We start from the raw sequence: 15,506 nt of genomic DNA on the forward strand, positions 1-15,506 counted from the left end.
TGTAGCAGTTAGGCTGGGGATGCAGGAGATCTGGATTCTAATCCTTACACAGCCATGAAGCTCTCTGGGTGACCTTGGGTCAGTCACAGACTCTCAGACCAACCGAACTCACAGGGTTGCCGTTGTGAGGATAAAACAGAGCTATGACAGCCACCTTGCATTCCTCACAAAGGTGAAAAGGTGGAATCTAAATGCACTGGAGGAGGAGGAGGAGGAGGAAATGACAACATGTAGGACTCAACACTACCATGAAACAGATGAGAAACTCTGCAGTAGAAATAATTCCAGATAAAGCCCAATTAATTGATAGGTGCAGCTGATATCATATTCAGAGTTCTGCATAGCAGAATTCATTGAAAATGTGCGGCAAGTCATAGGAAATTCCTCTCCAGGCCACCTGCATGTTGTTTGATACACAATTGATTTTGGTCTCAATACAAATGCTATATACTCCAGGACAGAATAAGCTATTTTATACTAGAATATATTAGAAGAAGTTGTGTTGTGTAAGAAATTGTGTTGTATTCACAAAGCATTGTTCTGATGCCAGAAGAACTGTTAAGTCATCTTAAGAATTTACAGAGAAATGTATCCTTTTTTAACAATCCTAGTATACAAAGTTGATAAATTGTGGAAAGGGAAGGAAACAGGAGCAACAAACTATAACAATCAGAAAAGACCAGGGCAATGGTGCAGAGAATTTTGAGGTTCTCTCTCATATCATGCTGCACAATACTTACTGTGCCTCTTTACCCACCAATATTTGGGTTACTAGCCAAATCAGAAGTAGCATGAGAGCAAGTAAGTGGTTGTGAAGGAACCCCCTCCATTGAGGCATCCCATTCCTACTAAAAACTATATGTAGTGAAAGTCAAACATTATCCCACCATTCATTTCCACTGCCAGAACAAATCTGCATCCCTTTATTCAATATACCTCTTCTGCTAAGGTCATTAGGCATGAGATCAGAGAGAAGGTATAGTAAGCAATGACATGAAATGTTTTATTAAAACAACAACACAAGAAATCTTATGGCTATTGTTACTTTAAAACAAGGCTCTTATGTTGTTATTTGTTGCTTAGTTGCAAAGTTGGGTCCGACCCATTGCAACCCCATGGACAACATTCCTCCAGGCTCTCCTGTCCCCCATCATCCCTCGAAGTCCACCCAAGCCCACATACTGCCCCAGTAACTCCATCTACCCACCTTATCCTCTGCCATCCCCTTCTCCTTTTGCCCTCAATCATTACCAGCAACAGGAATGCTTCAGTGCATGTTCTTATAGCTACCAAAAAACTATGGAAGAGACAGAGCTTAACCAAACGCACACACCAATCCCCTGTTCCTGCTCCAGCCCAGTAAACAGACAGGCCTGGCAATGAGGGCTTGACATGTAGACCTTGTTCTCATGGCACAACAATCCGTCACAAGCAGCTAGCCACAATGAATTGTCATGCTGTGCCGTGTTGTGCCAACCAAATGCACTATCCACACAGTGGCTTATTTTTCAAGAACAAGTCACCCTGATAACCCATTGGTTGTTCAGGGGTTTTCATAGCTAGAATAGGTTGTCATGTCATCTGAAGTCAGAACAATTTCATTGTGTGTTGCTGGGATCAGCTACGGTACCACTTGGCAAGATGGCCAAAAGCCCTGCTGCTTCTCACATTCTTGTCCATGTTGCTGCCAGTGACTGTTGCTTTCAGAAACAGGGAGACAGAGCAAAAACGCCTGGAGGAAGAAAGGGGGAATTGTGGCAAAACTGATTTTCAGTGGAGGTTGGAGTTGCTGGGAAATGCCACAGAAATATAGGTTCACTCAGGAGGGGAAAGGTGAAGATCCACTTCAGAAAAGCAGTAAACCACTCAAGAGGAGGCTGGTGTAGCCCATAGGCAAGAATAAGGAAAGGCTCATGAGGGATTTCCCTCATGAGGGCTCCTGGAATGCACATTGAGGCGAGGAAGTTGGAGCAGGGAGCATGAAAACTGTGTTGCCTGGGTAACTGTTTGATTGTCTTACAATCTGGTCTGGTAACTTTGGGCAAAAATCTGTGTCCTGTGGGAACAGAGCAGGTTTGTTTGCTGTCTCATGTGAACCCAACCTGTTTCCATGTGTTTACCAGTTGTTTTGGGGTCTTTTTCCCCATTCCTGCTGGCCTTCTGCTTCTGTCATATCCAGCTTGGCTTCCTGACCACTTTAATATTATTCTCCTTGGAATGATTGAAAATCTATTTTCATTGACTGGATCGCAGACAGAAATGGTGACTGTGCAGCTGTCTCTTGGTACAATATGTGAAGTATGTATGGCATGATGAATGCCTACGGTCTAGCTATCCGTGATTGGAGAATTCGCTACATCAAGGCTTTCACATATAAATCCAGTGGGCTGGATCAGGCTCATAGGAACTCCCACACACATACAGTGGATTCTTCTAAATCACCAAAAAGGGGACAAAAAGGGACACTATTTGCATTAAAATGGCATTTGCTAATTTATAATATCTATTGATATTCCATAAATCTCACCAAAGTATGTAAAAATATGATGGCTTGTGTGCCTTGCTCATTCTGCTGTTCAGGTGTGCTGATGGGCAATGTTAAGGCCTAGATCTTCCTTCTGATAGCTCCTTATTTTTATTCTGGATTTGGACTGGACAGACATTAATCTGATGATGCCTTCAAACCAGAGGAAAGTTCTCTGGCTACCTCCAAGTACAGGACTGTCCCCTGTAAAAGGAGATATATGGCCATCCTACATCCTCCCCACCCACCCACCCACCGACACATGTTCATATACCCTGATTTTCTTCTTATTGATGGCTTACACCTTTTATGGATGACTACAGCCATGGTTAAGATAGATGCAAGTTGCTGAACTGGAAAGACTTTTAAATTTCAGTTATTGCATCAGGCTATTGCAACACCCTACCCTACACAATTATGCTTAACTGACATTTTTGAAATCCTTGCTAGAGATTCTATATACCTGATTTCAGCTTTTTCACCTACCCTCTGCAATTGTCTCTTTTTACCTATTTTTTAAAATTTCTATAAAAGTGACTGCTCTTAAGTCTATGAAATAGTAATGTGGTTCACATGGGTTCACATGACAACCCATCATGGGTTACTAGCCAAAGTAGGTTGCTGTGTCATGCAAATCTGAGTGGCTGATTCCACTGTGGGTTGCAGCAGACACTCATCAAGAGCAGCAAAGCCCTCTTGTCTAGTTTGCTCAGGCCACAACTAGTTACAGACCATCACTAGCTCAGTGTCCCCTGTTATGATCACAAGCCCAGTTTTGCTCATCACCTCATTTTTTTCCCTTTTAATATTTATTATTTTATTTTATTTAAAGTTTTTGTATGCTGTCCCCTTGCTATATAACCTCGGGACGGCTCACACAAATAAATAAATATAATACAAATACAGATACAGATAAAACCCGGAAACACCCTGGCTGCACAATTAAAACTTATAAATACTATACGTTGTTAAAATATTGTTTGAATAAAAATGTCTTAGCATGGCGCTGAGAAACAAATAACGACGGCACCAGGCTGACCTCTATGGGGAGCACATTCCACAGATGGGGCGCCACCGCAGAGAAAGTCCTCCTCCGGGTACTTTGCTTCCTGATGTCTCTCATGGAAGGCTCCCAGAGGAGGGCCTCTGCTGCCGATCTCAAGGGGTGGGAGGGCAAATATGGAAGCAGGCTTTCCTTCAAGTATCCAGGTCCTAAGCCATTAAGGGCTTTGTAGGTGATAACCAGCACCTTGAATTGAGCCCGGACTTTGATGGAGAGCCAGTGAAGCCCGACAGCAACCTGGCTGTTCTGTTTTGTACCATCTGAAGTATCCGGACTGTCCTCAAGGGCAGCCCCACGTAGAGTGTGTTACAGTAGTCCAATAGGGAAGTAACCAATGCATGTGTCACTGTTGCTAGGCAGTCGTCCTCCAGGTAGGGACGCAGCTGATGGATTAGCCAAAGCTGAAGGAAAGCGCTTCTCGCCACAGCGGCCACCTGAGCCTCCAAAGAAAGCTCTGGGTCGAGGAACACTCCTAAAGGACTCTGTCCTTTAGAGGGAGTGCAACCCCATTCAGGACAAGGTCTAAGTCACCTACCCCAGAGCCTGAGCCACCCTCCAACAGGACCTCTGTCTTGTCTGGATTGAGCTTCAATTTATTTTTCTGCCACCCTTTGTGTGTGTGTGCTTGTCGGGGTATGTATGTGAACAGCTATCTCAGAATTGACAGCCAGTGATAGCCCCTCCAATGTGCTGAAACAGCACTGGTTGGTCTCCTTTAAAAACAAGGAAGCAAGCCAAAAACACTCCACACATATGAATTTTTGTTATTTTTCTTTTAACATTTTCGTTAGGCTTAGAATATAAGAACATAAGAAAAGCCATGCTGGATCAGACTGATGGTCCATCCAGTCCAGCACTCCATTCACACTGTGGCAAAGCAACTGTCCACAGGATCCCTCGAGCAGGATGGATACAAGAGTCCCAGCAAGCTTCTCAGCCACTGATGTGCACAGACATACCACCTCTGATAATGAAGGTGGCACATAGCCAGCAATGCTGGTGGCCACTGATCGCTTTCTCCGTCATAAATTTGTCCAACCATGTACTTTTACATTCAGCAGGGATTGATACAAGATAAGTGGGTGTAGATTGCATGCTTGATAGATAAAATTTAATGTCTTTGTAAATTGTAATAAGGATCAGTGTTTTACTTGATATCATGTTTGAACCGATGGCTCCAAGACAACAGATGTTGCTCATTTCCTTTTTCAGTGAATTATTATTTCCTCTCTTGGCACAAACTGCACAGGGGTTTATCTACCGGACATTTGACATTTTCATGTTTCTGTATGGCCAGGTTGCACACAGTTTTTAAATATTATTTGGAACATTTTACTTTTTGTGAATGATAGATATATAGCATTAGATAGGAATTCTGCACACAGGTCCTTATTTTAATTGTATTAACCATACAGCTTTCTGTTTTGCAAATACTTCTGAATCATCATCATTGAGTCTAAATGTTTATATAACTTTGTTTTTATGCTTGTATTCACAAATGGGCAAAAGGTGGCTTTGGTTTCTTCTTCTGTTTTTCTCTACCTCAGTCCTTATACAGTACTTTCAGCAATTCCAATTACTAGTTGGCTATCCCTGATCCAAGTATTTTAGCATATATTCACATATAACACTATGTCATGATTTATATTAAGCATGGATTGTTGCTTTTGTCAAGAATTGTCTTGCAGATGAGAAAAAAAAGCCATTACTTGCTTTCTTCATTTCAAGTTTGTTTCTCTCCTGTTCATTTTGCACCCTTGAAAATGTATTCATTTTTAGACTGCATTTGCTGGGGACCTTTCTTTTTCAGAGGATAGCAGCACAAACAAACCAAGGATAAGCCACAGCTCCAGGTTCAACATCAAGACAAGCCATGGTTTTAAACAGATAGGCTTTTAAAGTCATCAACAAGGCATGTCTAAACATTGTCTCTTAAAGCTATGGTTTGTTTGTGAAATTAGTTTAGACACAAGACGGATTTCAATAAGCCTTACCATGGCTGATCATTAAATGCAGACAAGACCTTTGTCCTTCCAGCAAAGATCACACTCCCAAAGATTGCATCCCAAAGCAATTGCACCTTTTGTAGGGCAGGTTAGTGGCAGGTTACACCGAGATTTTGTACACATTTTTAAGATTGCCAAAGAAGCAAAGATGACATGATGATGATGATGATTTTTTCTGACTTTTCTGCTCATTGTCCTTCTTTACCTTCCTGTGAACGATCAATAAAAGAAAGCAGAAATTGAGATGTCCTGCATAGTAAATAGCAGGAAGTATAAAAGAAAAGGGAATGACTGCAGCAGCTTCATCTTCCCTTCTTTTGGCCATTTGAGAGCAGGGGTGAGCCACTAGTGGCACTTCAGACATTTTTGCATGCAGTTATCGTGCTGCTTCACCACCAGCTATGCTGACTAGCGCTGGTGGGAGTTGTAAACCAAAACATCTGGAGGGTCACAAGTTGCCCGCCCTGCACAGGGTAACTCTTCATATTGCAGTCTAGCAACCCCATAGCTTCATATGCTTAATGACAGCAGCAGCAGAGTTGGGAAAAGCCTGTGCTGGAATGTGTCCTTCTGGCACCTCTTGCTTCCTAAAAATGATTCCTGAGGGAGACTGACCCTCCTCTGGTTCCCATGTGATTCAAATGCTGGAGAACGTTTAATCAAAAATGCTGCATGTTATAAAAGTTGATGCTTAGATTAATATATATGTGAAATATATATGTGATATATATAAATTTTGGTTAGGCCCAATTATACCGTAAGTATTTGGCCCATCCATTTGTTGTTGAAGTGTTTTCTTCAGAAGAGTTGAACTATATTTCTGTGCACTTTTTCACCATGCACTTTACTCTTGCTGGTAAGCAAGCATCTGCCTGAGCTACTGAGGACAAATGTTTTCCAGTTACTCCTGCAGAAAGTAGTTCACAATTTCTTCAATAATGTGCAAAGGTTCCATACAACAGGAACTTTCCATTTAACTCAAAGAAATTCTGATATCCTACTTGAAAACTAAGTTTTTTTGCAATGAGTTATTTCTGAAATTCTGTTGTAACTGGCTACAAAAACTTATTTTTTTCAAAACAATAGAAAGAAAAGGGGTACGGGAAGAAATTATATGAGAAAATAAAGGTTAAGAACTTCCTTGGGAAAGCCTGGCTTTGGTAAAACAGGAAATTAATCATTCATTCTTCCTCTTGGTAGCTGATGCAAAGTCCAGGGAGTGTTTGATCAACACACAGAAAAAAGTAGTATTTGGCACTTCCATCACTGAAGTCTGTACACTTTATTTTAGTCTACAGTCTAAATGGGTGCTGATAAAACAAAGCAATCCTGTTTATGTATATCCCCAAACCAAGAATAGCTGCTTATGAATTGACCAAAGAAAAGGACAAAATTGGGTTGTGGTCTGCATAAAACTTGCACATGCTAATTATCTGCAACAATACACATTTAGAAATGATTAGCATTATTTAAATAGAGATATCATAAAAACTAATCTCAATGTAGCACACTGTGACAAGTTAAACTGTGTGTCTGCCTGTCATTCTGCTCTCCAGGTGCTCACGGCTAATGGGTGACAGTTCTTAATATTCTTTATCTTGAACCTGGAATTGGCCAGGGCAAGCTTTCAAAGAACAGGATGCCTTCAGACTGCAGACAGTCTTCTGGCAGTCTGCAAAGAGAGGGTCCTCTGTAAAGGATGGCAGAGGACCACTCTACCCACTCTCATTCTGGCATTTGCCCACATCCATAAGCATGTTTCTAGAATGGATGGAAATATGCAGCACAATTTAATGCAGCACAATTTCACACGTCTGCTCAAAAATAGATACAAGTACATTCACTTGTTCTTACCTCCAATTAAGTGCACATTGGATTACAGGCTTAGGATGCAATGTCTGGGTGATGAAAGATGGGAGTTGTAGGCCTTTTTTCTGTCTAAGCATGCATAGAATCATATCATTAATGTTAAATGTTTGTAATCAAAACAAAATTGGATTTCGGACAACCAAGTCTGTTCAATATACAACTCACCAAAACAAGTTTTGTGCCCCTCTAAGGAACAGTAGTAGGATGGGCATATATTTTACTTTGTAGCAGGTATTAGAGTTGCCCTAATATAAGTGTTATATTTTAGAATATAGAAACCTTTGCCTGTTCCCCACCACCACCACTTCCATCTGCAGAATTTTTCCATTTATATTCTTTCTATGGGAAAAGGAGTCAAGCTCCAGGACATACATATGTAATCATGCTGGAGACTCCAGCCATCCTTCTGCCAGCAGCCCCATTGTCTTTCTGAAATTTCCTGCCTCAGACTGTAAAAAACAAACATTGAAGCCTGTTAAATTCGTTAACTTATTATTGTTTTATCTCTTTATCTGTCACTCAAGATCTTGATGTGTGATGTTTTTCCATTATTACCCTAATTATTTTTCAATGCATCTACGTTCTTGCACAATCACCCATTCATTCTTCTCCCTGCTGTGTGTATGTGACTGCAACCCCATGAAACACTCTGTTCCATGTAGCCAGTCTTAGATTGCTACCTCTCAGCACTGTTTTAATTTGGGGATTTCTGATGCTGTAAATAAACTGTTGAGTGCTTGATTGTATGCTTCCAGTAAATTTGGGTATTCATTCCAAGCAGGTCTGAAATTCTGACATGGGCATTTGTGAAAGTTACCAGAAGATAGTCCTTTGTTTGAAGACCTCCTCTATTTGAAAAGCTGACTAGTTCACATCTGGTTTAAAAGTAAAGAATTACAAGAACGGAGAGCAGAGCAAAGCAGAGCAGAGACCTTGAAGTTGCCCATCAACAATTAGACCTGGGCAAACTGAACTGATGCACAAGCTATTTGGTCACACTCTTCACCACTGTGGCTAGAAGTATCATACTTGTATTCAAACACATATATTTAAAATGCATCTATATTAGTATATGTCAAATGTGGATGCAGATGTGTTCCCTCTTTTGTTCTCTTTTTTTAGTGGTGGAGTTTACCTTTTTTGGTGATGATGAAGTGGCCACCCAGCTTAATAATGGGGCACTGGCCACCCCTCCTCCCCTTCCATGTCCTATGACCTGAACTGAGGACGTGAGCAAGAGGGTCAGAGGTCTTATCTCTAACTTTGAACTGTGTTTCAAGCAAGTTCTGGGTGTCTCCCAATCACAGCACAAAGCTTCAACCTCAGAATATGGTTGCAGGACCTTATCTCTGATTTCTATGCTGAACTGAAAGCTGTGTGAAGTTGGAAACAGGAGAAGGGACAAAAGGGAGGCAGGCGTGGTCACCATGGCAACCAAATTTGTGGCTTCTTGGGCTTAATAAACCTCCTGCTTTTGCTGCCTGCTGGGAATGCAAAAATGGTAAGCAGGGATCTCAAAGGCCAAAAGTATGTTGCTAGATGGCTGAGAACGGCAAGGGAGGTCACAATTTCCACAAGTCTATCTCTAGAGTAATAGCACAGTTGGCAACACAGAATCCAGCATACAGAGAAACAAGTGGCAAGTAAAGCTACACTCCTTCAAAATGCGATGAAATAAAATTAAAAGCTAAATAAAGAATGCCTTGCTTAATGGGGTATCCTTCTGAATTTCCAGTGTCTCTGAAATGGTATAATAATACAATTTGAAGTACAAGAGCTCATTGTGACAGGCCCATGGCTACACTGCCAGCAAAGTCCAAAAATGCAGAGAGTTGTTGATCCATCTCAGCAAATGGTTTCCACCAGTTTTGATTTCCACCAGGAGCAGAACATTTGTAAAGCATGTGGATTTAAATTACCTGTTCAAAACTAAGCCACCTCAAAATACATTGCATTACAACAGGAATTGCTCACAACTATATATTGTTCCCCCGAAAATTCCAGCTTCTCTGAGGATTGCAAAGGGAATTGCAGGGAATGCTGAGTGGGCTGAGAGATGACATCAGCACCCTGCCAATCAAAAACTGCATGCACGGCATCCCTGCACATCCTGGCTCTGCTACAGCACTGAATCCTTGAGTACCACAAATTGTGCTCATGTATGCTTGGTTCTTTCTGTGGTCACCAGTGTTTCCGTCTCCCTGACTTTTGAATTTGTGGTGCTTTATGTAACCAGCATTGTGTGATGGGCTAAGTGGTGCACGAAGATAAGGTCAAGTGGTGCATAGCTTCAAATTACTGCACAGCCATGAAGTCCTTTAGTTGATCTTGAACCAGTAAATCTCTCTCATTCTGGCCTCCCTCACAGGTAGATAAAGTTGGGTGAGAGAAGTATGCATGTCAGCCTGGGCTTCTTGAAAGGAGGATAGGATAGAAATGTAGATAAATATCAAGATAACAAAGCATGGTGAATAACCCATTGTTCACAACCTAATAACAAAGCAAGGTATTTTCTTCCCGGGTTGTTCATGGCTAACACCCATGACTTTTAGCACAGTTGGTTTCAGACAGGCAGCACAGTAATTCTCATTCCAACAAAGACCTTCAGTTCACAAAGAGCCAACACCTTGCTTGTCCCCTTCCCTCTGCCAAGATGAAATATCAATAGATCATCTCTCCAAACGCCTAGACTTCTTGGGGCACTTACCTGCAATTACTTGTAATTTCCCCAACAGAAATGTGTCTGGAAACTTTGCCACTGAAAAGCAAGGGGCATCTGCAATTGTTCTGTCCCTACTAACTACCCTTAATCCAACCCATCCACTGGAACCAGTGCATATGATGTGTACTTCATCTTTGTCTAAACTCCTCTGCAAAAGTTAGCTTTGCCTCTCCTCCTCGGCCAGGTTTGTACTGAGTCATCTGCCCAGCAGTTTATCAGCAAAACATTTGACATTTTTATGCTTATCTAAAAGGACAGGATGCACATTTCTTGTGCATATTATTTTGCATGCTTTTCCTGTTGTGCATGTGAGGCAGGGAGCAGCTTAGGTGGTCTACAACTTCCTCTGTACAGCATTTGGTAACTTTGCAGTTGGTTCTGTTGTTTTCCGCATTCATGATTGTAGCTATCAGGCACCTAAGTGTTTGTCCAATTCCAAAAGGCATATGGCCTGCCTAGAGCAGCAAATTGCAAAAAAGAGCAGTCTTGCAAGCCTGCACTTTTTTCCACTTTAAATAACTGTACAAAAGAGAGAATAGCATCTGCTGGACTACATAACTATAGGCCTTGTCCTCTTTTGTAGGTGGTCAACCTGTCTCTGCCAAGCATATATCTAAGTTTCCACATATATCTGCAGGCGTCTCTTGTCCAAACACAATACAGAAGTATTCTGATTCATTTATACAAGTTTGAAAGAAAGCTCCCTACCCCACCCCTGCTCTTGCCCCTTGCACAGAGAAATGTTCAGCACCATTCATCCTGTGCAGCCCAAAATTTTGTGTGGAGTATTTTTATTCAGTAGTGAAAGGCACCGTGTGTATAGCCAGCTGTCACATTATTGAGAACACTGGAGTGACATGAGGCTGTCAGGAACAGCTTGTGTATGATGAAATCTGCGATTGCTGATTTCCTTTGTTCTTGTTCTTGACAGAATTCATTCCAGTGCAGAAAACCAGCTGATGCTTCAATTATGAAAGCAGTATTTCTTACATAGTCTTCTTAAGAACAGTATAGGTTATAAGTATGTATAAAATGTGCATGTACAGAACTTGTTTCATGTTTTGAAATTATTCATGTTCTGGTCACATGTGTATGATGACATTGAAGATGAGTGTCCTAGAGAGGGAGGGAGGGAGAATGAGAGAGAGAGAGAGAGAGAGAGAGAGAGAGAGAGATTACATTTTTATCCTGCCCCATCAGCCATAAGGCTCCTTATATATTTGAAGTGTGAATTCTTAAATAAAATTAATTTTTAGAGAGCACTACCATGGCCATAACCCACAGAAGTAGTTTATTAATTTGGACTGGTCACTGCCACACTATGCATCCCTTGTTTACTGACCATGTAAGGAATACCTACTTTTTCCTTGCTTCATTTTGAGAGAAAGACAAACAGAACCATCCACCTTGAACAAACATTTTGGCATTGACATAGTATTCTCCCATGGTTCCCACATTCTTTCATTATGTTTCGTAGTTATATCATGTTGCCATTTTCAGTTTCAATTTGCTAAAGCTGGCTATGCATACGTCAAAGTTTGTAAAAAGCGGAGACAGAATAGCTTTCCTTAGTCAGTGAAGCATATTGCAGCCTTGTGGCTACAGAGCAAAGTGCAGCTTTCATACCAGGAATACTGTCTGCTCACAGTTCCCAGGTCTGCACAAATCACCAGCAGCAGCAATAGGCCACCCAACAGACACCAAAACTCAGAAATAAGATTCTGCAACAAACCCAGAACGAATCACTTTGGCAACTCCATTGCCGAAAACATCAAAGGCAACAAAACATCAGAGGCTCATTCACCTGCTTGTACTCTAATGTGACATCTTATGCTTGCACCTGTCAGTCAGCATGTGTGCCAAAGCCACTGGTCAAAGCTCCCTTCCAAGTGTCTCACAACATTTTAAGGGGCCTGTGGCAGCCAGGGTTTGGGCAATTTTCAGTCAAGGCAGTCTGATCATTAGATTTTCTCTCCAGGAGGCACACCAGTCTCTGCACTGTTATCTTTTCAGCACCAAGAAATACTTTTTAAAAAATCTCTCCAGCTTTTAAGGCAGTTTTATCTGCTTTGCACACTGCTTCTAATTGCTGTTTCATGTCTGTGTGCCATCTTTTGGGTGTTACACGTTACTGTGGCTCAGTAAAACACCCTGAGAAGTTTTGTTGAAGGACAGTATTTAAAAAGTATGGAATAGACAAATAATTTTCCATCACCTGTGTATGCATAGGGCACACAAGTCAACCCACATGCAAAATAATAAATAAATGCAAATCCAACATTTAGAAAGAAGGAGCAGGAGACACTCTCCTGCTAGTCTGATAGTCACCATTACTGAGCAAATGGACCTCCAACGGAATACATGCTCCCATCTGAAATTGATGAAGCAGAATTTGCCAACTGGTTTCATTGCTTTTGAAAAACAGTGGGAGGACTAGGCCTGCCACCAATTCCTGCAGTTATGCTTAGCTTGCATAAATTTGAGCTTTCCATTGAAATGTGCCAGGAGGTACTTCTGGTGTTTCGTGCCTTTTAGCCCACTGTTCCTCCTTTTCTCTCTTGATGCTTCTCTGTGTTTATGTATATATCTCTCATCTGAGAATAACTCTTCTGTGATCGACTGGGTGCTAGTCCTAAAAGCTGATGTGTCAATAAATCTTGTAGGTATCACAAGACTCTGTCTCGTTCCATCGAAAGAGTTGCAACATTCCTGAAGTGTTCTCTTACCACTAGAAACCACCTGGCCGTGACATAATGCTGTTCAAAGAGGAACAACCAGAGCTGCACAGAACACTGTGATGTTGGGTGATGCATAGAGAATATCAATCATTTCTTGTACTTTGAGACAATGCCCTTTTGTCTGCCTCTTCTGAAGTATGACAAATGAAGCCTTGAAAAGTGCAATTAAGCCCCAGCTTTTGCCTTTTCATTCTTGTGGAATGGCAATGTGATGTCACCATTTTCCACATGCAAATGGACAGCAACATGCTATGGTGCAGCCTTTAATCAAACAAATGTGTTGTTCTCAGCCACAGGTCCTTGGCTTACAATTTTTCAGACAGCTTTTGGCACACAATCTGAATGGCTACAGATGACCAGCACCTGCAATTAGGCAATTGACAATTTGAGCAAGCTGGGATATGTGGGAGATATGGTTGGAGGTATGGGAGCATGTGATATTTGCCTAGCAAGGAAGATTGCCTAGCAACAGTGACACACGCTTTGGTTACTTCCCGGTTGGATTTCTGTAACGCGCTTTACGTGGGGCTGCCCTTGAAGACAGTCCGGATACTTCAGATGGTTCAAAACTTAGCTGCCAGGATGCTGTCAGGGACTGGGCATTATTCTTATATAACCCCAGTCCTCTATCAGCTCCATTGGCTTCCCATTGAAGTCCGGGCTCAATTCAAGGTGCTGGTTATTAACTATAAAGCCCTAAACGCCTTGGGACCAGGATACCTAATGGAACTCCTTTTTCCCTATTTGCCCTCCCACCCCCTGAGATCAGCAGCAGAGGCCCTCTTCTGGGAACCCTCCGTGAAAGATATTAGGAGACAGAGTACCCGGAGGAGGGCCTTCTCTGCGGTGGCGCCCCATCTATGGAATGTGCTCCCCAGAGAGGTCCACCTGGGGCTGTCATTATATGTTTTTCGGCACCAGGTTAAGACCTTTTTATTTAATCAATATTTTAGTAAGTTTTAATATCGAATGTTATTACCATATTTTAATTGCAGCCAGAGTGGGTCGTCAATTTATTTATATTATTTTGTTAAGTATTTTGGAATTTTATTTGTGTAAGCCGTCCTGAGGCTCTCTCAAAGGACAGCATACAAATATCTTAAATAAATAAATAAATAAATATTTCCCCTATAAGGACCATGTTATCTCGTGTGTCAAAGACTAGAGAACCACATGGCACTCGTTACAATGTGCCTTGACCACCTATTTGTGCACAGAAAATCCTGATTCTGAACAACTACATAGTCTATGTCAGCCTTTCCCAACCTAGCGACCTCCAGATGTATTGGACTGCAACTCCCATCATCTCCAGCCAGCATGGCATGGACATTGTAGTCCAATACCAGGGCACCAGAGTGGGGAAGCCTAATCTAAGCAACAGAGAACCCATACTAGATTCTTATTAGAATTATATTGCTAGATCAGCCCAAAGTCACATATATTTTAACAGTGCTTCCCAGAGAAGTCAGTCAAGCGTCAACAGAAGTTCACAATGCTCAAGCAATGATAAGCTCTGGACCACAAGATCTCAGTGCAGAACCTCTCCCAGTTGTACACTCTGATCAACATCAGAGCCCCACCCCCCGCAAGTGTAGTTTGGTGGATGGCAACAGGGACAAGATCTTGCCAGTAGTGCTCCCATGTAGAATAGTTAAGGTGCCTGGTTAAGACTTCCTCTACTCCCGTGCATTCAGTTGTCTATGACTTGGCACTGGTGGTCCCACACTGTGGGAAAAGGCTTAAATCAGGAAGCTGTCATCCTATAATCTGTAGAATGCAGATTTGATTGATGGAATCTCTTTTTAGAGTAATCTATGGAATATTTATTGCTTCTCTATTGTATTTATGTTGCATAATTCTGTATTATTTCTATCCTGTACAGTAGATGGAGAGAGTTCTGCCATTAAAGATAGGCGAACATTTATTTTAAGTAAATAAAAACCGTGACTGTATAAGCATTTCACCCGTGAATTGTGTGCAAGTCACAAATCCAAGCCAATACCATCTGTGGCTCAAGTTGTTGCTTTACCACAAAAAGGGGAAGCAGGGCCAAACCACCAACCATGACACAATTTCCCTCCTTTCCTGCCCTGGTCCTTTTACCTTGTGTGTTGTGTTTTAATTGTTGCAAACCACCCAGACAGTTTCAACTACTGGGCAGTATAGAGTGCACCAAACAAACAAACATATTTTGGTCTGTTAGCCTGTGGGGGAAGGAATGGCCTTCTCTTATTGCTTATTTGTAGGCTGTTCCAGGAGCCATTTTTGGTTAAAGAATTGGACAAAACTACTCTAATTAAATAAAGAATGAACTCTATCACAGTACAGAATGACAGAATGTCAACTACTAGTTTTTGCAACCCACAAAAATATGAGTGATCTGGTGATGTCTCTGTATTAGGGGTACAGGATTTACAACTGAGGATTCAAATCTGGTCCTCTGGGGTCTAGTGTAGCCATCTGGGGATGTCCAGATGGCCATACTGCTTTCCCTTGAACCCTCTCCCTTTCCTTCACCACCAACTCTTTGCTGATTTCTCAGTTTTCCAATTCTCAAGCTCAGAAGGTTCTCTGAAGGCTTTAG

The 15,506-nt window shown here is 41.7% G+C and overlaps 1 long non-coding RNA gene across 3 annotated transcripts; it reads right to left on the reverse strand.

Moving 5' to 3' along the window:
- Window positions 1–6,361: 6,361 nt before the first annotated feature.
- On the reverse strand, window positions 6,362–12,305 carry LOC123020575. Of its 3 annotated transcripts, XR_006414137.1 has the most exons (4): window positions 11,989–12,305; window positions 7,835–7,911; window positions 7,448–7,531; window positions 6,362–7,354 (listed from the first exon to the last, which is right to left on the reverse strand). It is a non-coding gene; the product is annotated as an uncharacterized LOC123020575 (long non-coding RNA). The 3 variants fall into 3 exon arrangements; XR_006414138.1 differs by lacking the exon at window positions 7,835–7,911 and having other exon boundaries at window positions 12,025–12,305; XR_006414136.1 differs by lacking the exon at window positions 7,835–7,911.
- Between the last annotated feature and the right edge of the window lie 3,201 nt (window positions 12,306–15,506).

This window comes from Varanus komodoensis, unplaced genomic scaffold, assembly GCF_004798865.1.
Source record: "Varanus komodoensis strain SLA01 unplaced genomic scaffold, ASM479886v1 scaffold14_1, whole genome shotgun sequence".
NCBI lineage: Eukaryota > Metazoa > Chordata > Lepidosauria > Squamata > Varanidae > Varanus > Varanus komodoensis.